The sequence below is a fragment of the Lissotriton vulgaris genome, chromosome 2_1, assembly GCF_964263255.1.
Source record: "Lissotriton vulgaris chromosome 2_1, aLisVul1.2, whole genome shotgun sequence".
In the NCBI taxonomy this organism is placed as follows: Eukaryota; Metazoa; Chordata; class Amphibia; order Caudata; family Salamandridae; genus Lissotriton; species Lissotriton vulgaris.
Window position 1 is genome coordinate 445,780,982 of NC_141687.1, and position 23,123 is coordinate 445,804,104.

Sequence of the window (23,123 nt, forward strand, 5' to 3'; positions counted from 1 at the left end):
TAAGATGTTTATTAAACTTATATTTTGTTTGATTATTGTTTTGTAGGTGTGAAATGAATTTCTGATTTCTGTCGCATCATTTCTTCTTCACCTCTTGGGTTTAGTAGCGGTTTTTTGAGTATTTCACAAAGATTAACCATTTGTGAACACGGAATTGCTATATATTTTCTCATACGAGAAGTTTGTTGATAACTGTTTGATTCAATGTGCTATTTGTATAGTTGTTGTATATATGTATAAATGTTTTGTATTTGTATATAGGTGTATATAAAGTGTTCTTCTTGCCTATGAAAAAAGATAAATCTTACTAAAAATAATGAATAAAAGGGTTAAATAAAATTACCCATACAAACAAAGAAACGTCGTTTTTTGTTTGTTGTCTCAGAAACTTAAGGTGAGACTAAATAAGTAGGAGGGCTAGCATTTTTGTTCTATTTACTGTAATTTGGGTCCAGCTGCCCCCTGTCCCAGGACCAAACTCCGTGGTTTTTCTAACTATAGAGCGGGTGAACACCCGCGAGAGTCAAAAGGGCAACAAGATTTTTCCACGGGAGAAGTTCTGCGAACTGAATACCGGGAGAGACATCTTGTCCCTCCAAAGTAATGGGCGAGAAGGACACTTTATCATTTTCGGAAAGCCATATTCAGAACTTGTTGGCTGATTCCCCCTTTGCTGAGGTTACTTTAAGCTCTTCTGCCCAACAGCAGAATGAAACAGACAAATTGACCAGGCTTCGTAAAAAACACATTCGCACCGAACTTCACGGATACTTTCTTCTGAAGCACCTAAGGGGTGGGACCATCCCTTGGGGACTTAAAGTTAAGAATGTGCCGGTGATATTCACTGAGGATGCGGACTACAAGAAGGGCTTCAGCTGCATAAATACGAAGTGCAGCAGGGACCTTATGGTCCATACCATAGAAACAGCGCAGAGATTGTGCGCTAAAGAACTAGAAGAAATTGATGAACTGACTAAGGCCATAGCAGAAAGCCAAGTGATTCCAGACTCTAAGGCATTACTAGAGAAATTAGATAAAGAAATACAAACGTTTAAGGATAATACCATCAATAACAAAACAGCTCAGTTCGAAAGGGATTCTAAATCCTTCACACTTGAGAGAGCTTATCCATTCCTCAAGGACGATTATTACTCCCAAACCGAATCTCGGGGGGCCTTGACAAATTTTCAAGGACGATCCAGAAACAGATTCTGAAACTTCATCTTCAGGGTCTTCTGGATCTGAAGCGAGAGGGAATTCCAATAAGAAACAAACTCCTTTTTTTAGAGAAAGGCCAACAACAAAAGGTGCGATTCAAACCGGCATGGGAAATGCGAACCAGGAGAAATTATTACAAAACGTAGGGGGCTCCTCCACCATAGTGAATTTATCAACTAGGACTTTGACAAAGGAGGAAGAATCTGTCCTTAACTTAGGACTCAAATTTGTTCCATCCAAACAAACAGACTTTACCAAGATTAAACTGGAGGCAATAGAATTTTGCCGCAAAATCCTACTTAAAGTCTTTTTTGCTAACCAACCTCCTAGTGTGAGCATGGAAACGACAGGCCTCAGGAATAAGTCCACTTTTGTACCCAACCAGAATATTCCGAAACAGGTACACGCATTTGAACAAATCTTGTTATCCTCAATCAACAAACTAGAGAACAAGCATAAATTTGTGAAGCAAAACATCATGAAAGGACAACGATTGGCCCTTAAAAGTCTGAAGGAAGATCATTCTTTGATCATAAAACAGGCCGACAAGGGCGGGGCAGTGGTGTTATGGCCCCGAGAACAATATCTTGCGGAAGGGGCACTGCAGGTAAACAACCAAGAATGGTACAGAAAACTGCAGGAGGACCCACTACAACAAATACAGTCTGCAATCACAGAAATTGTCCAAATGGGTAGAGAAAATGGCTTCCTGGGGCCCAAAGAAAGTGATTTTTTGGTAAAGAAATGCCCAAGAACTCCTGTGGCATATTTCTTACCAAAGATTCATAAAAACCTGTCCAACCCACCGGGACGACCGATCGTGTCTGGGTGTGATTCATGTCTTGAGCCCTTGTCAAAATATATAGATTTCTTCCTGAAGCCCTTTGTGGCAAATGTGAGGTCCTATCTAAGAGACACTACTGATTTTCTGGTTAAGGTTGAAGGGACCCAATTCCATCATACGTCACAATTAATGGTAACCATGGATGTGACGTCCTTATATACCCAGATACCACAAGATGAAGCACTGGAGGTCTTGGAACTCTATCTAGACCTAAGGGAAAGACCACATAGAGTCCCAACATCCTTCATTTTACGATTGGCCGAAATAACCCTCAAAAGAAATTATTTCCACTTCAACGACGATTTCTTTATGCAAATCAAGGGCACCGCTATCGGGTGCCCTTATGCCCCAGAAATGGCCGTTCTATACATGGCCGAATATGAGAAAAATTTGTGGAGGTAGACAACCCCTTCGTGCACCACATTGTGCACTGGTATCGTTACATCGACGACGTGTGGCTCCTGTGGCAGGGGAGCCATGCCGAGTTGGGTGACTTTCACCAGTCGCTCAATAATAGGCATAAGGACATAAAATTTTCAATTGACTCAAGTAATGTCAAAATGACATTCCTTGATGTGGAAATGAGAAATGTTGATGGTGTCTTGAAGTCCTCACTCTTCAAGAAAGCAACAGACAGGAATACCATACTCCACTATGGGAGCTCACATCCCAGAAACCTGAGGGCAAATTTGCCATATGGACAACTCCTGCGAATCAGGAGAAATTGCTCGGAGCTGACACAATTTGAGCAATATGGATCAAAATTCTGTGAAGAACTAACGCAACGAGGTTACCCCAAAAAGCTTCTTAAGCATTCTTTCAAAAGAGCCCGCTGTACACCGAGGGAGTGCCTTCTTGAAACAAAAGTTAAACGTGATCTGGAGAATCTAGTGTGCGTGACGACATTTTGCGCTGAAACTCACAACATACGCCAAATGGTATAAAAACATTGGCACTTGCTGGAACAATTAGAGACACCTATTCCTCGTCCAATATTCGCTTTTAGAAGAAATCAGAATATTGGCCAACAACTAGTCCGTGCGGATATCAGATTAGCCAAACCTAAAAGTGACTTGTTGTCAAAATGGGGTCTTAAACCCATCGAGGGACACCATAGGTGTGGGAATTGTATTGCGTGCGATACAACTATTGAGGGCACCACCTTTCAACATTCTAACACGTCTTGGTCTCATACCAGTTTCACCAACTGTAAAACAAAAAATGTCGTCTATGCCATAATTTGCGCCTGTCAAAAAATCTATATTGGGAAGACCAATCAGCAGGTCAATACACGTATGACCCAACACAGGTCGCGCATAAAAAAGAAAGTACTAACTGCGCCCCTCGTCCAACATTTCGCCGAAAAACAACACGGGGAAAATGATTTCACTTGGACCGTGTTATTTAACATTATTCAATCAAAAACGGGTATCAATACAGAACAGATCCTTTTGAAAAAAGAGGCCTACTTGATACTCAAGTTCAACAGCACCCAAACGGGGTTGAACACGCTTTCAGAAATCTCAAGATTGTAATAAGTTCATGCACTTAAAAATGTAAACTACAATATCCAGAATGCTCAGCTCCAGGCTCACTATGATGTAGGAGCCCTGTACAGCCACCAGGCTGTTCCTGTGTTTGCATTTCCTGGTTCGCTCCTGAGAAAGAAAGGTGAGCGTGAGAGAGGCTCCCCATGCGTGAGACTTGAGTACAGTATTAAGTCTGTTACGGACAGGGACTAAGGGACCTTTTATGTTGTGTAGCGCGAGTGAGACGCACACAACAGCGAGGAACACGCATCCCCGCCACAGATTGAATCCGAGTGATATTAGGAAAACGAGTACACGGCATGGCGACCGACGCCCCGTGTTTACTACCAGGAATCTAGGTAGGTGGCTTCATATTATCCCGCAACACCTCACGAGTGTCCTTGCACCACAACTAATTTCAATACTGAGCGTGACCCTTATGCTTTACAGGTCACACGGAAAAGAAAGGATAGAAGGAGGAAACAGAGGTCCTAAGATAGCATCTAATGCCACATTTGACTAAGGTATGAGCGTGCAGCTTTAGGGCTGTAGTAGTCGCTTGCACTGCTCCAGATGGCGTTGTAAGTTTTTGATTTATTTTGTTTCAGAATCATTCTTCTAATGTACTGACTTCATGCGGCGCACAGCCCTTCGTGTACAACTGAATCACGAGAGCAGACCGCATTCTGTATAAAGGTAACCAGTTCAGCATAGTCCTGCTAATTTAGGGGGCCCTTTACAAGTCACAAACACTGATACAAGCTTCGTTTTATTTTTTTGTTTAGATTCAAAACATTGAGAGAGCCCTGAGGAGAATCTGTAAGCTTTGACAGATTCGAAACGCGTTGGCAAAGCAAACGACAGACAGACAGTTTAAAATATTTGCCCTTGATGGGTTCAGTCTTTACTGGTGAAACTAACTGTGAATTAATTTCTAATTTCTGTCGCATCATTTCTTCTTCACCTCTTGGGTTTAGTAGCGGTTTTTTGAGTATTTCACAAAGATTAACCATTTGTGAACACGGAATTGCTATATATTTTCTCATACGAGAAGTTTGTTGATAACTGTTTGATTCAATGTGCTATTTGTATAGTTGTTGTATATATGTATAAATGTTTTGTATTTGTATATAGGTGTATATAAAGTGTTCTTCTTGCCTATGAAAAAAGATAAATCTTACTAAAAATAATGAATAAAAGGGTTAAATAAAATTACCCATACAAACAAAGAAACGTCGTTTTTTGTTTGTTGTCTCAGAAACTTAAGGTGAGACTAAATAAGTAGGAGGGCTAGCATTTTTGTTCTATTTACTGTAGATCTCAGTTGTGGCACCCTTTCACAGTGTGCAGGGAGTGGTATTTGGGTACACAATTTTCTTAGTGCAAAATGCATCCTCATATCCATTTTTAATGCGAAGGTGCATACATGACAACAAAATACAAATGCCAGTACCTCATCAACTAGTACTAGTAAATTATAACATCTGTCAAAGATGAGTCTGTCAACATGTTCACAAACATGACAATCCATACATGACACAAATTCTCTGTGGCTAATTAATTAATAGGCTAATCCTTATTCATTTATGCCATCATGTGGAAATTAATCATCTGGCTCACATAAGGAATCCCATCTCAATAACACCAATATTCAAAATCATGGTACTACTCCATTTGGTAAACACAGTATCATACAAACACACTGTCCCAGTATCTGGGAGAATGTCTCAACCAATGTTTAAGTGGTGTGCTTCAAGACGTTTCTCCTACAAGGATTAGAGACATTAACAGTTCCATATACATTATACTAAATGAGTATTTAGACAATGTGAAGGAACTTTAGTATGCATTGGCTGCACTACCTGCACTACCACATGTTGTTTGAACAGTTGATGGCACACATATTAGCTTAGTGCCAACACACAAAAGTGAATGATTTCAATGCAATCTTCAAAACTTCCATTCAGTCACTGTGTAAGTTGTCTTAGTACGAGATATGCACACCCATAGTATGTGTCTGTCTTTCCGAGAATCAGCTCATGGTCCCTTTGTACTTCACAAAAGCATCATATAACTGCAAATATTTCAATTTTGAAATGTCCATATGAAGATGGTATGGTAAAGATACCTAAAACAGATTAAAACGAAAAGATGAGTAATTAAACATGACAAAATTTACACATTACAAAGTCATCTTTTTGAGGACACAGATTCAAAAACACAATCAGAGATAAACAATCAAAATGAACACAAATGTCAATGTCTCAAATCTTTGATCAACAAAGACCTCTGACCTGGATTTCTTGGAACTTGCCCTTCCTAAACAATGTCCAATGCATAGCTTTTTCTTCATTACATCAATAGTTAGTTTAATAGTTAATGTGATAATATGTAAAGAAATACTTACACGCTTGTGACAACCTTGTCAATGACATCCTGGTGTAAGTCAACTACTGCCTCCTCACCACTATCATCTTCATTTGCATTTCATGATCCTCACCCAGTGGCTCTTCATGGTTTCCATCCTTTGTGATATATGGAATGTTCGATTACAGGGCTAGGCTGTGCAGCATGCAGCAGACTATGGTGATTTGGCACACCTTATTAGGTGAGTAGAGGAGGGCTCTACCAGTCTTGTTCAGACATAGAAATATGGACTTTAGTAGCCCAAAAGCCCACTCCACTGGCTTCTGTGTTCTTCCTTGCACCTCATTAAAGCGGACTTCCCCTGGCATTGTTGGATTCCTCCTTGATGCCAACATCCACCATCAGTTAAGATGAGCTGAATCTCCTAAATTGAAAAAAAAGAAAAGCGCCAAAGTATGTAACACTATTTCAGATGATTCACCTTGAATGAAAACAATGATTACCTCTTCCCTTTGTTTGTTTTTTCTTCTTCTCTTACAGACAACCCATTAATTAATAATCTTCTAATACAGGTAGGATGGATTATCCATAATCCATGAGATTCAATTGAGGTGTTTCTTGCACTTCCTTTTGGGCCCCTGCATGGTTAGGAGCATAGAATACTCTCACACTTACAGTCTCTCTTTTGGTTTACCTGCACATCTACGGCACCTTCACCTACAGTCACGATTTGTGTAGAACTTGTCTCTTGCACTTGATTTTTCTCCAGGTCATGGCAATTTGGGTTTCCACGGTGGGAGCAGCACTGGATGTGATACTAGTCACGTCATATTTTTGTTACTTGAAATGTCCACATTACGATATATGAATCATTCGTATCCCTTGTGTCCTTTCCCAGCCTTGAGGAAGTAGCAGAAAGATTGTGCCACATGCGACGAAACACGTATCGGCTGGTTTGTTTGAAAATTAAAGACTGAACATTTTCCAAACTCTTCAAAAGACCATTTCTGAATTTGTTGGCTTGCATATTGTACTATATATGTTTACATTGACATACTGTTATACTCAATATATGTGTGACTAGGTCTAGGCTCAATTTCGTATTGTGAGGGTTGTTCCCGCACTTAATTGGGGGTTATAGGGCGTATCCCCTCACCTAGTTGCACCATAGCGATATCTTTTATCTTTTGAAACCACTGCGTCAATTTAGCAATTTCCCTTGTCACTAAAAAACCCTTCTCTAAGACAAAATCCTAACTTAAGACTACTGAATGCCTTTTGTGAATACCAAAAGAAGTAAGTTCAGGACTTTGTCTTAAGTTAGTTCTGTGAATCAGGCACTTTGTTTCAATCCTGTACATCCGTGGTGGCTAGGTCTGGACATAGGACACTCACTCACTCAGGGTTCAAATGTCTGCATTTGAAGAGTTGTGAAGATTTAAAACATTTTCTACTTACATATTTTGTTATTATTAACACAAATGTAATGTGCAAAAAATATATATGGTTTGTAAACATATTTGAAGCTAAAACCGTTTCATTAATTTTTACTTCACAAAAGTCATTTTGTAGCTGTCAATATTTAAAATATGAAAGACTGTGTTATAATACATTTCTAAAATATTATTTACACATTTTTCCTTCAACCCAAATACCATCAAGAGAGGTTTAAACAACACCATGCAAATATTGCATTTAGCCACAGAAACTCACAACATATGCATTTTATTATAAACATAAGTGTACTTCAAAGTTTGAATATGTAAACAAAGTAGCCATCATATTGAGTGGTGGTGACACACTTAACAGTCACAAACACAGTATTTGACCTTCAAAAATGGCTGGCGCCTTCCCTTTCCATCAGGACATTTGTTATCAGATGTCCGTGGTGGAAGTTGACCACGTAGTGGGTGTTCAACCCCACCACAGACACAACCATAGACTAACAAGTGTGAAAGCCCTGTACAAAGGCCAATGGTTGTGTCTGTCTCTGCAGAAAATTGTGTACATCATGTACATGTACAGAGCAGTTTGAAAAGAGTTCACTTGCCTGCTAACATCGCAGCCATCAATACCTCTTCTACTGTTGCTGCAGTTGTGGCCTCTGGGAGCCACAATGCCAGGTCGAGCAGGTGAGAGTGCCCCTGCCTTATCACCAGAGGAGCTGGAGTTGCTGGCACAGGAGCTCCTTTTATTGTATGACCAGCTCAATAGCTGACTAGAGGAAAAGTTACATGTTTGAAATGTATATGTGAATCTAACTGAACTTTTTTCCTTTAACACTGGCTATAATGCCCTGTTGAGTTCCTGAGTGAAGTGTAGTGATTGTTGTGAAGCGTCATACATTTTGCTCCTTTCATAGGACAGTGATATTAGGTATTTGTAAGCACCTTACAATGTCAAAAAACGACATTATTATTATTTGTTGTGTCTTTAGTGCCCTAGATTATATTTTATGTTTATGTAGAAATTCTATCTATATATATGCTTTAATTATATATGAAATGTAGAAATCTCACATCATGTATATTAGAAAACACATTATGTGGTCTTTACAAATATACATAGACATGTTTTTTTGTAAAAAAAACAAATAAAAAATGATGTTACCCATGTATATCATCCCACTAATAACACAGCCAAGATCAGGGGTTCCAGACAGTTGATTGGGAGATACCAGAGCTCCCACATTCCTTCAGAGTAGCACACAGCCTTGAGGTAAGTTATTAGATAGGTACAAGGAATGTAATTGATTTAAAAGTTAGGGGAAGGCTGTATTCATTTGACATCACGATCATCAGGTTGCAGCTAGCAGGGTCTGACAATGAACAGTGCTCATTCAGAATCATGGGCCAGGCTGAAGCTGAGTCAGAGGGAAAAACAACTGTAGCACTGAGGTATATCTGTCATAAAAATATTTCCTTCTCAACACTAATTTGGAGGTGTGGGAAAACAATGCCCCTGATTTTGTTTTACATGGACTACAATGGTAATGGAGAGTTACCTAACTTCTCGAGATAACACTGCATTTCATTTTACTCCCATTTCAAAGTGTTTAATGTCCAAACTGCAGGCCCCTTATTCACAGTGCCTAATATACAACATACCACAAGTATTTATGCAAGTGACATCATTTTTTACATGTTGGAATTTTAAAGTGAGGGAAAAGGTTCCATTATATGAAGTGACATTGCATGTTTGCGTCATCCATATAACATTTTCACATATGGCAAAAGCTGTGTCCTGTGCTATAGGTACATAGCACACACACTCTGTCCTATGTACAATTATATCTCATTCATATGTACACATGTTCAAACATCCCCGAAGAGCACGATCTCACTGACACAAATGACAGCCCTTACATAGTGCCCTCAATTATACTATGTAGTTCAAACCATAGTATCTGGCACTATGGACTTTCCACATCAAGTCAATGAAGCTGTCTGTGAGGGTGTCTGGTAACAATGCACAATTTACTTAGCCTTCAGTAGTTCAAAATATTTGGCACTGATCTGAAGTAGAACATCACAGAGAATTTAGGAGCCCCCTTGGCTAGACATTGTCACTGGCCTGGATTAGTGAGTGAAGCACAATTGCAAGGGATGAGGATAGTCAACAGGTCGCTACAAATGTGTGTATTATTAAAATTGTTTTGGTCAACATGTGAAAATACACATGTTGCATGGTAACTTATAATTCATGCTTGTGATAGATGTAGCAAAATTGTGTTACTTCAATACAGACAAACAAAATGGCACAAAACCATTTTTTCTTATATTTCTTGCATCCATACACGTCAACGCCCATCAGAAAGTCAGTTGAAGTCCAGCTCGGGCAGTCCTCCCAATGTGGAAAGCATGTGCAGCACACACTGACCTCCCTAATCGCCCACAATCGTGCAGTGGCGTATCCCCAACTTAATGGGAAGTTGAGAGCCCAACAGCAGCATGATGGGGGTAAGTTCTTATTTGAGCTTCACATGTTACATGTTTTCTTAGTTACAGCCAGGATTTTTTCCAATCAATATTAAGGGTGACCAATATCCAACGCACAAAAAAGAGTTCTTGAAGGTATATGTTTTGCACAATGTGTATGATCATGTGCTTTGTCTATTATTTTGTTGAAATGGTTCCCACCTGATTGCTGTTCACTACCAAAAGACTCTTCTGAGCGGACACATGACTGTCTAAACTTTACATTTACATCAGGTTCCGTGATGTCATGAGGGGCAGTTGTACCAAACAGGCCAATAGGCTTTACTCTGTCAGGTGTGATGCTTCTTCACTATTGTGGATAATGCAATGGTAGCCCTATTACATGTGACATAGCATAATATGCACTTATGATACAGTGGATGTACCAAAGTCACATTGGTAAGTTGAGATTCTACACAAACAAAGTAAGCATGTAAAGCGTGTCTAGTGGCTCAGTGGACTAATACATCCACTTCAGGGGCCTCTGTTCGTCCTCATGGTCACTGGTTCAAATCCTGGCAGGTTCACTCAGCCTTTCATCCTTCTGAGGACGATAAAATGTGTACAGTTTGGTAACAATAAATATTTGAAATGCATGTGATTTACATTTGAATCTTTGAAGTAAAAATGATATATGAATCAGGGTATGGAATAATCACTGAGCTGTTGTACCAAATGTTCCTAAGTTGAAACACAGCAGATTTATAAAAAAACTTCATCTCACTAGAGATATTTAGGAGTCAAATGTGAAAATGTGTTTGCTCTATACTGAAGTGGAATAGGAATATTTCAAGGCCTGTGTATTTACTTATGCTGTAGTACCCATTTGTCAATCCACCCAAATATATTTGTCTTAATGTCTTCAAAAGCATAGGTACCTACATAGTGTGTGATATATTAATACACTATTACAGTACATCATCCTTTGAATGTTACTTACATTTGATATGTACTTTAGTTACTTGATGTAACTGTTACCATTGTGAAATGCCAGAACAAATGAAGCAGTCTTTCAGTTTATTTAACGATAGGTACAACATTGCAGTATTTATTGGCACACATTGATTCATATTTTAAGTTTTGAGAATGAAAATAATGCAGATTTTTAGGCCCTGCCAACACATTGCACAACAGTATTTTTGGTTGATATAATTTTTGGAGACATAAGTTCACTATTCTATACAACAAAGCCCGCCCAGTCAGAGGTATAAAGCAGTTCCTGGAGAGATATCCAAATGGATAAGAGACTATAGGTACAACATTGCACTATTTATTGGCACACATTGATTCATATTTTACGTTTTGAGAATGAAAATAATGCAGATTTTTAGGCCCTACCAACACATTGCACAACAGTATTTTTGGTTGATATAATTTTTGGTGACATAAGTTCACTATTCTATACAACAAAGCCCACCCAGTCAGAGGTGTAAAGCAGTTCCTGGAGAGATATACAAATGGATAGGAGACCAGATCATACATAATATAGGAACCATCATGGGGAATAACAAAATTGTAACCATTAGTTTTGGAAAACTTTGCGTGCATGCATGCGTGCATGCATGAGCTTGTGCTTATGTAAAACCCAAGTTTGAGAGCTTTGAAGCAGGTGAAATATGAAAGTTTCAAAATTGTTTTTTAACAAATTTCATGATCAGGTCTGTTTACACAGATTCAATAAAACTATTGCTAATGTCATTTCATGAGCATCAGGTGCAGGCGGAGGAGTCATTGACTACGGTGGCAGCTGGCCACTGTGGTGCGGGTGCTGACACCACTGACACCGAGGCACCTAGTGGGAAAGGGTGAAGGGTGTGCAACAGAGGCTGCCAGCTTTACAACATCCTCTTCAGAGGCCTTCACAAGGCAACACACCCAAGTGGTAGTGGATTAAGAAGAACTCTACCAATTTTATCCATGTCTGCCACCTAGAGTCCCATCTCAACCCTCCCTCTTGCTTCACCCCGAGTTGGCCAAACATGCCCCCCTAAAAGGGCTGATATCTCCTTCACTGCAGATACATCACCCCCTGCTCTACCCCTGTTCTCCTGGCTGCGCTGAGTGAGGAGGCTATTGACCTGCAGAACATCTTTGTATGCAAGACTGCGCTATAGAATGTCATCCAGAGGCCTAGCTGCCATATGCAACACATGGCAGCATACCTGGAAGGCATTCACAGTGCTATGCCTGGCATACAGAGGTCTTTTCAACATCTAACCTCCTAACTGACTGCAGCATTCCAACCATCCTAACCTTGTGCCACACCCCTTGCCCACCCAAATCACCTGTTTACAGACCTGTCCCAAGCACACACACACCTCTGCACACACCCACTTAAACAGACGCAAGGGACACACCCACACAGAAACACAAATGCAACAGGCACACAACCAAACATACAGATACCACCACCACCACTACTAACACAACAGACACTGCAGCCACCACGCACACACATGAACCACCACCAGCCTACCCACAAATACCACACGCACATACACCACCACTAGCATAACCACAGATACCACAACCATTACCACACCCCCTTGAACCACCACAGCATACCCACAGACACACACCGACTACCACACCCACATGCACCACCAGATCCATGTGTATCACAACCATAAACAGCACCTCCATGGCACACCCATACTCACACGCACTAGCATCCACACCCTCAAAACACAAAGGCCCACACTCACCCAAACGCATATGACTTACACCAGACCTACAGGCACATGCACCCTCATCAGACACATGTACATCAGCAACTGCCACCCCCTCTACCTCCCAAATCCAACTCCCTGCCAAACATCCTACCCATTTTCCCTGTGAGAGTTTGTTGTTTGTTCTTGACTTAACCCCTTCTAAATCCCAAAACCACACCTCCCAAACATAAAGCTGCCCCTTCCACTCTCCAACCCACTACTTCCACATCACAACCAAACCCTCAGAATGCAGAAACAACCCCTATTACAATCAAAAGTACCCCTCCAAAATAAAACTCCCCCAAACCCAAGAGCACCCCTACAGAAACCCATAACCCCTCCTAAACCCGAAAGCACTCCTTCTAATCTCAAACCCCATCCCAAGTAAGATCTTTGAGGTGCCTGCTCTGCCCACTAGATGCCCCTTCCTGAAGTGGTTCCCTTTGGCACGAATTAGGAGGCACGCTTTGTGCTACCACACAACAGTGCATATGACTTTGTTGGCACTTTATGGACTGCCATTTGGGTTTGAAAGAATATTGAGAGGCTTAGCTCATTGTATGCAATAAATCTATAATTTTGATTTCACCAAATGAGTCCTAGCATTAATTTTCCTTTGCAATTGTTTCATTCATAGCAGTGTTTCTGACTCCAGTGTGAAATACTTATTTTTCAGTACCATGATGGTGGTAACACAACTGAATTTTTATTGTCTACTTTGTTACACTGGTTAACATAATATGTGATGGACATTGAATGTAGGTGTATGCATTCACCATACTGGCCATCACTTGCACCAACTAATTGATGTTTAAAATATTTTTGGAATGCATTACTACATGTGTTTGTTTCACCTTGATTTACTGATCACTATGAACACATATGCATTACACCGTATAAAATATTGTGACATGAAATTGGATAAGGGAAGGGGAAATGTTACATAAATATATATGTTGAATACTTCAAATTTGGGACTGGAACATTTATTTTACTGTTAATTTTTTATGTTAAAGATTGAACATCATCCAGAGCAAATGCTACATCACATGATATTGTACATATCCCATTGATGCGTGTTGCATGTATTTTTAATATGACATTTTTCGAAATGTATTCCAACTCACCTGTATGGTGACTTTTAGATTTTTTAGTTAATATCCTTTTTTGTTCAAATGTTCATTTTTTGGGGGGGGCAGTTTGCACCACATTTACACAGACAATGTCATCATACAGGTGTGTTTCATTAAATTCCTTAAATGTCAATATTACAGACTTATGCCTTGCACATTGGTATGTTCGAGCTTGTAAGAGAGATTAAAAAATGCATGAGTCCAATGCAAATGATAACATACAAGTCAAAAGGTAAGAGGTAAAAGTAGAGCTTACTGTTGAATCTGCCCATAATGGTGTTGATTTTGTTTGTCATCAAGCAGCAGGGGCAGGACTAGGAAGATGGAGTCCATGGCAGAAAAGGAAGTGTGAAAGTGAGAAAAAAGCAAGAAAACAACCTTAGCTCCTCATGGCAAAAACCCATACTGTGTTTCAAAATTAAAATCAACCACCAAATTTAACTGAGTCAAAAATGTGAAAATATGAGTAAATAGCAGTGCACACCATTCAGAGTCATTAGAAAGACTCTGTCCCTACCAAAGACAAACATATACAGGTTCAAAGTTAGACAACAGACATGTATCAAGAATGGGTCTGTGAGGATGCAGGAGATTTCCTCATTCTTTAAAGAGTTCAGCAAAACTGCTAAAAAAACACTGAAATTCACCAGTTATAGTTGATTTATGTCTTCAATAATGTAATTTTGAGATGTCATCAGTGATGTTATCAATGATGTCACATGAGCCATTCACTTGTGACACCTGGATTAAGCTCAGGGGAACTAGATGGAGAACAGCCATTGACCTCAAGAGTACAAGCAGTGGCTCCTGAAGATGCTATCCCAGCAGATATTGTGCACTAGGGACCAGAGATCATCTGGAAATACTGGCAAATGTTAGCTACTGCTGGACATGAAGAACAATAGTTAGTCGTTATAAAGGAGTCAACTTCTTCACACCACAAACCAGTAAGGGAACACACATGTTTTTACTATAGGCTCCACTCATTTGTGCTATTTCTGTAGTTTAGTTTCAACTCTCTTTTATGAAAAATATTCAAACAAAATGTAAAAGTAAAAACATTTCCAAAACAAGAGGCTCTGGTCTTCAGAAATAGAAACATTTCATGTTGTTTGGTATGTCTTTATGTTCCTATATTTTTTCATTTTCATTTCATTTCATTTCATTTTACATTCATCATTGCAGAGAAATCTCCTAACAGAGACCCAGGCAGGGCAAAGACAGGTCTAGAAGAACCATTTTGTTAGCTGTCTGCAGAATCTCAGGAAGTCAGGCTTGGTCCTAATCTGGAGGGGTAGGGAGTTCCAGGCTTCAGGAGCTGTTTTGCTGAAAGCCCTGTCACAGTTTCTGGCCGTGCGTACCCTGGGAACACTTAGAAGAGACTTGCTGGACGATCTGAGCATTCACACCGGGTGGTAGACCTTAAGCTTTGTTCTAGGTATGCCGGGCCATGCCCGTTAATGGATTTATGGACGAGGCAACATAGTTGGAATTTAATGCGTTTTTGTATTGGGAGCCAATGCAAGGTTTTTAAGCATGGTAGTAAAGGGGTGAGGAAAGGAAGGTCGAGCATCAGCCTTCCAGCAGTATTCTGTAAAACCTGTAGGCGGGCCAGCAGGGTGGTATTTATTGAGGACAGAAGTGCATTCCCATAATTAATCCTACTGACAATGAGTCCCTGTACTAATGGCATACGAGCTGAGAGGGGAAGCCACTTAAAGATTTTCCTCAGAGTGCGCATTAGGCCATAACTGGTGCCTACTACTTTGCTAATGTGATCAGACATGGACAACTTATTGTCGATTGTTACCCCAAGATTCCTCACTGAGGATTTAGGTGAGGGTCATGAGCCAAGGGAGGCTGGCCACCAGGACTAGATTTTATCGGCCTTTCCAAACAGCAGGACCTCCGTCTTACCCGCATTCATCATTAGAAAGTTCCTGATCATCCAGTCATGAATGTCTACCAAGCAATTTTTGAACCTCAGTTTAGTTACGTCAGGGTTCTGAATAATTGTGATCAATATTTGGGTGTCGTCCGCGTAGGACACAGTCCCAAAACCATGTGCTCGAATGACCTTTGCGAGTGGGGAGACATGCAGGTTAAAGAGCGCAGGGCTCAGTATGGACCTCTGAGGGACACCTTTATGGTTGTCGTAAAAGTTGGAGGAGTGGGCACCAACTTGGACCTTGGACCGTCTGTTAGTCAGATAGCTTTTTCTCCAGCATAATGCGGAGCCCTCGACACCAATCTCAGCAAGACGTTCTCAAAGAATGAGATGCGAGATGGTGTCGAAGGCAGCGGACAGATCGAGCAAGACCAGTATGGCAGACTGGTTGGAATCTAGTGTCATTCTTATATTGTCCACAACTTCAAGCAGGGCAGTTTCGGTGCTATGGAATGCCCTGAAGCCTGACTGTGAGGGGTCAAGGAACTTATTAGTCTCCAGATGTATTTTGAGTTGTTTATTTATTAGAGACCCCATATTCATCCCAAACAGAGGAAGGAGTGATATGGGCCGATAATTAGGGAGTGATTTAGGATCGGCTGAAGGTTTCTTTAAAATAGGTCTTATTATGGCCTCCTTCCAGTGTAATGGGACAGAGGAGTGTAATAGGGACTGATTTAAAGTTTTCGTTAAGGCAGGGATCAAGGCAGGAGCTATTTTTGATAGAATTTGAGGAGAGGCAGGGTCTCCAGGGGCCCCAGACTTCATTTGGTGTAAGATTGCCTCAACCTGTGCTTCAGTGAATGATGAGAATTCCCTTAGTATGGGAATGCAATTGTTTGGATCCCTGCAACTGTTGGTGGGCGAGACTGTTGTCTGACAAATGGGGGGTGACTGAGGAAAGCGTTTATGGATTTCGTTGATTTTATCGTGGAAGTATGCTGCCACAGAATCCACCCATTCTTTAGATTTGTTGAGTGGCTGTTGGCTGGCAGGGGGATAAGGGATTTCTTTCACTATACTATAGAGCTCTCTCTGTGAGTTGGCTGCCTGAGATATCCTATTACCAAGGTATGCCTTCTTCACCTCGGTGATACCTTTCATATACTGCCTATGTGCAGCTTTATACAGATCCCTATCACTCAGATCTTTAGTTTGAAACCATTTCCTTTCTACTACTCTAACTGCGTGTTTAATTTGTTCTAGATCTGGCGTAAACCAAGGTGAGTTTTTCTTAGGAGGTCTTGACATTCGAGCTGGGGCACTGCAATCTAACGCCAAAACTATAGTGGATTCTAGCTCCCTGGCAGTTGCGTTAGGGTCAGTTTTGTCGGTGATGGTGGGAGGGGAATAGTGCGCAGCAAAGGATTCTGACGTGATCTTGTTCCATGGTCTGCTCAGATTTACTTGAGTGGTTTTCCGGGATTCGATCTGAGGACCTGTGATGTTAAATTCTATAACATAATGGTCAGTCCATAGGACAGGAGCAATCTGCATGATTTTAACTTTAGGGGAGTTCGAGCATATAAGATCTAAAGCATGTCCCGCAATATGTGTTGGGCCTGTCGGGAGTAGACTTAGCTGTAGGGCATCAAAGCTCTTTATAAGATCAACAGTATGGGGTCATGGGTTTGATCTAGATGATAATTAATGTCTCCTAATAATAGAAAATTCTCTGTTGCTAGAGCGTAGGGCGCTATTGCTTCGATGAGTTTCTCCACAAAGTGAGTCTTGGCACCTGGGGGTCTATAGATAAGAGCCACTTTCCATGACTCTTGGTTTCCTATAGTCAAGGTGGCAATACACATTTCGCCCCACCATTCTAAAAAGGAGTCATTGGTGTGAAGCTTGATATTGGATTTATAAGTTATTGCCGTTTCTCCTCCCTTCTTTCCTGGGCGGTCAAGCCTATGTATTTTATAGGCAGGGGGTAAGGCAACTGAGATGTCGGGTGAGGAGGACTCCTGTACCCAGGTTTCTGTGATGAATAATACATCAGGACTAGCCGAGTCCAGGAGTGCACATATTTCCATGGCGTGCTTAGGCACCGATCTAGCATTGCAGTACATGCAAAGTAGATGAGACTGTGGAGCGGGACATATTGTCACTGCCTTAATACTCCTTTCTCTAGCGTTACTACAGGCATAATGGGGTTCCGTAGTGGTCTCCCTGCCTGCATTTGAGGAGTGGAGCTCCTAGTTAGTATAGCGGATGTTGCCCATTATAGTTGAACAGCCCAGGGGGGTAGAGGGCTGGGGGAGAAAAGAAAAAACAAACAGAAGTAGAAAAACGAAAAAAGGCAGGGTACCTGGCGTCTGGAGTCGGCCGGGAGCAGACGGGTGCAGATGGGCTTGCCTTTGGCGCGCCTTCGCGTGCCACCGGCACGCCGCTGCGCGCGTCTGCTTGGCGCACTTCGTGATAAAGAGAAAGTGGGCGGGACCGCAGCAGTGGTAGAATGGCCCTAAAGCGCTGACCCTGCTGAATCCAGGAAGTGAGTCGCTCGTAGCGAAGGTGTTGACCCCTCCGCTCAAACGGCACAAGCCGCGACGGATCAGGGACACCAAGGTACAGGTATACAAACAATGCAAGTTTTAAAAACAGTGTGCAAATAATGCACGTTTTAAAAACAGTGTGCAAGTAAGCAGTTAAAAACACGAGCAGGACGCCTGTAGCGTTCAATTAGGAGGTCTCAACCTAATATATATATAAATATACTAATAGGGGAGACAATGTGGCCTAATGGCTAGGGTGCTCGACTTCAAATCTGGGGAACCGGGTTTGAGTCTCAGCAAGGATGCACAACATGATGTGATTCTGGACAAACCACTTGATCTCCCAGTGCCTAACAAAAATGAATGTGTCTACATGTAACGCAACTGGTGCTTGTCTAAAGCGCTTTGATACCTGATACCTTCGGGTCAAGTTTGCGCTGTATAAAACTCCAGAAAAAAATATATTTAGTCTGAAACAGAATGTGTTTATGTCTGTGTGTGTGAGAATATATGTGAGTGTAAGAATATTTGTATTTATATGGGTGTGACAATGGGAGAGAATATGAGTGTATGTATGTATCTATGGATGTATTAGAGTGTGTAGGTGTGAATGTGTGTGTATGACTGTGTGTGTGTTCAAAAATAATTTACACTTTGCCACTTTAGATAAGCCAGACTGCTTTGTGCCAAGGTACCATATTGTTAGCACAGGTTATCTTTTAATATGAGTCATTAAAGGTAATTGCGCTCGCAAAGGGCCAGATTCTGAGAATCTGGCCCTTTGCGAGTGCAATTTTTGCATTTGCGATTCATCATCCCAAATGCAAAACTCGGTAATAGCGAATTCGCAAATTTGCGAGGAATTACATTTAAGGAATCTCTATTTGAGATTCCTTAAATGCAATTCATCATCCATTTTCAAATTGCAAAATCGCAATTTCGGGCCGCTATTTACCGCAAGGTCAAACCTCGTGGTAAATAGCGAAAACTCAGAAAAATGCTTTTAAAAGCATTTTTCTGAGTTGCATGTTGCACACACACATGTCCTTTGGACATGTGTGTGCGCAACACCTGTTTAAATTAGAATTTAAGGGGTGCTACAGGGTGTCCTCTGGACACCCTTGGCACCCTTTAAATCGACATCTTATTTGCGATTAGCTAATTGTTAATTACCAAATAAGGAATACTCCCCATTCATTCCTATGGGCCTTTTGGCCCATAGGAATGAATGGGGAGTTATTCCTTATTTGCAATTAGCAATTTGCTAATCGCAAATAAGGAATCTGTAGGAATCGCAAAACATTTTGCTATTTTTACATGAATCCCGTTTTGCGAGTCTGGAATAGCGATTCCTTATGATTCGCTATTTCAGACTCGCAAAACCTCCCTATGATGAATCAGGCTGCTGGTCCCTACATGGGCAGGGTGCATAACTTTGCCAGCTAGCGACACTTTCTATCAGTATCTAGGAATGTATTTTCCACCTTTACATAAGTGACTTTTAAAGTAATGGTGTCACAACAATGCTGAACTAAAGGGCCATGATGTTTCATGTAAATTAAAGATTAAGGGGCACATGCATCAACCTATTTAGGAAGTGCAAATGGTGCGAATCGCTAAATTCGGCCGTTTGCACTTCCTAAATAAGTTTTTGGGATGCATCATGCATTTTTGTGAAAATCGCTATTTTAGCGATTTCCAAAAATGCGATTGCTTTTAAGGAATCGCAATTTTGCGATTCCTTAAAAGCAATGCATCATTGTTTTGAAATTTGCGAATTTCCAAATAGGGAGTGCAAATTACCACGAGGTTGAACCTGCGAAAATGTTTAAATATGCACAAAAATGCATTTTTTAAAGTGTAATGTTACAAACACACATGTCCTTAGGACATGTGTGTGTGAAACATGCACTTAAAAATACATTACAGCGGTGCAGTGAGGGGTCCTTTGGACCCCCCCCTGCACCCATGTAATGCATGAACAAATTGCGATTCTGAAAAAGAAAATCGCAATTTGTTAAAGCCTTCCCATTGATCCCTATGGGCCCATAGGAATCAATGGGAATAGCGATTTTGCACTTTGGAAATCGCATAATATTTGTGATTCGGTAAAAATTGCGATTTTTACCGAATCACAAATATTTTAGGAAAATATACATGCATCCCATTTTGCGAATTCCAAATTGCGATTCCCTATTTTTCGCAATTTGGAATTCGCAAAAGGCCGGGATGATGCATGTGCCCCTAAAAGAAACATGTCAGACATTATTAACATGGATCTTGAGAAACACATTTCCTATCCTTTTACTACTCTTACTTCCACTTTTACTCTTACTTGTACACGTAATCCTACTTATGCATATTCGTAGGTGTATTTACCTTTACTTCCACACACTCATACTCTTGCCCCTTGGGGGGCGTGGTCTGGCCATGCAGGAAGATGGCCGCCTGAGCATCGAGCTCCGCTTCGGGGGGAGCTCCGAACGGAGGAGACGCTCTCACAACATGCCCAGGACCCCGGGCCAAGGTTTTCAGAAAGCTAAGTATGGCTGCAGCGGTTGGGTGGAATTTCAAAAGTCTCTGCCCTCCTTTAGTGCCCATATTTGACGCAGTGGACTTCTCCTCAGAAGCCGCGCACTGGGCCTTTCACTGAAACGCAAATCCCCGGCCCTTGCCTAGCTGGTGCGTGCCACTTTTCCTTCATGCGGTACTGAAGAAACTGCATTTTCTTTTCCTCCCGCTCCTCCTTAACAACTGGGAAGCCCTCGTCAACAAATAATTTGTCCTGCCTTTATAATGCCTCAATAAATCATCTTTTGTAAGCAGCTGTAAAAGCGGAGCACTTCAGCTAGACTACATGCCTTTCTAGTGCTCCAATAGATTAAATACATAAAATAAACTACTAGGGGGCAGCCTTTTACAAAAGAAAATAAAAAGTGGAACATTATATTCAGGATTTTAGACAATAATATTCTCAGAATATTGTAAACCTGCTTCAAAACTACTTATATCAATGCTACCATTCAACGTTATATTCGAGTCACCTCAGCATTACATCTTTGTTTTTGGAGTCCTCTAGATTATTTATTACAAGTGATCCTTCTAGCACCTCCTGCAACTGTTAATTAATTTCTGGTGCTATTGGCTCCTGACCTGAGGTGACTTTTCTCTAACTATTTGCGCACAATATTTTTACAACTTTTGCATGGCACTGACTGCGACAATTATCTGTGACGCCTTTTAAAACCTGAATCTTTGGCGTTTCGTCACTATTACAGTGTCTCTTTACTATTGTGTGCAACATAATAACAGACACAGTACTTTCCACATTGCTGATGGATTAAGATTAGCAACTTTCTTGTATGCAAACACTTCTTCACAAACTAAGATCCTTCTGGCATGTAATTTTTGCATTAACTGTGTTATTACAGTGATAGTGGCCTCACCAAAGTGAAGGTGCAGTGAATACCACATATACAAGACATATAATTTCCATTGTTCTCTGATTCTGTCACAGTTCACTGCTTCATTACTGTTGCTATTACTGATTTTTCTTCAGCACACATATTTAATTTGTCAAGCGTAGTCACTGGTACCACATAGATAAGAGGTCTCTTTCTACAGTTATTAGTATTATTTTGCTACACAACAGACAATCTTCAAATGTCTAATTGCAAGCACAAGAACAAAACCCCAAGTAACATTTTTTTGCAGAAGTTCTCAAACAACCACAAAGTATGTCTGTGAAAGGCTCAGCCTCATCAATGTCTTACCCATCTTTGGCCACCTCCTCTACAATGTCTGGGGAAAATATGGATCATATTTTACAAGAAATTTCAACTATCAGTTGCCGTTTAACAGATATGGACATTAATATATCCTCTCTCAGCACAGAGACCAAATCATTCAGAGAAGAGATTGTGCAATTTAATGCTAAAACAGACAGACTAAACCAACGATTAACAGCAGTAGAAACCAGGGTTGATTCCATGCAATGTAGAGATCAAGACCTCTTACTTCTCCGCAGTCAGCTCGTTGATTTGGAAGATCACAGTCAATGAGACAACATCCACTTTTTTGGCTTTCCTGAAAAGATTGAAGGTCAGAATGCTAAAACCTTCTTATGTAAAGTCCTTCCCAAGCTGCTGGATATCACCTTCAATCCACTGCTTGAAATCCAGCGGGCTCATCGTATCGGTCCTCCTCGTACTGCTTCAGATTCTCGACCACGACCACTCATTGCTTGCATTTTGCGGCATGAACATGTACGAGAAATATTTACTGCCAGCACGCACGCAAGGCTCATACATCTATACTGGCCATGAAATCCGCATTGCAGCTGACTTCTCCTGAGAAACTAATGAACAGAGAAAGACTTTCCTATCCATGAGGCCACAACTGCGGAAAATGGACATCAAATATGGTTTTGTTTGATCCTGCCCATTTTCATATTATCAAAAATGGCAAATCTAAAGACTTCTATAATCCTGAAGATTTGCAACACTTTATTGATTAACTGAACATTCAGGGCATGGACGTACTGTAGAAAATAGAAACCTTCTCAGGGGTCCCACTGATACTTCGTCCTTTTAAACCAAGAAGAAATTGGCACAGAAGCTGAAATATAAAAGTAACATCTTTATTAACCTCAAATGAGGGAGACTACGTCACACAGGAGGCTTAGCAATTGAATGAGGCAGTCTAAGAGAACAGAAAACAGGGGCCTTATATATGCTTAGGGTTACATAGTCAGTATAAGACGAAGGGGCAGTCCTAGCTCATGTAAGCATGCAAAATGACTAATATGGGCATGCAAGATCTGCTTGCTCAACAAAGTGGGAGGAGCTAACAGTTGCTAATTCTGATAAACACATCTTGGCATTTACAGACTAGGAACAGTTGGA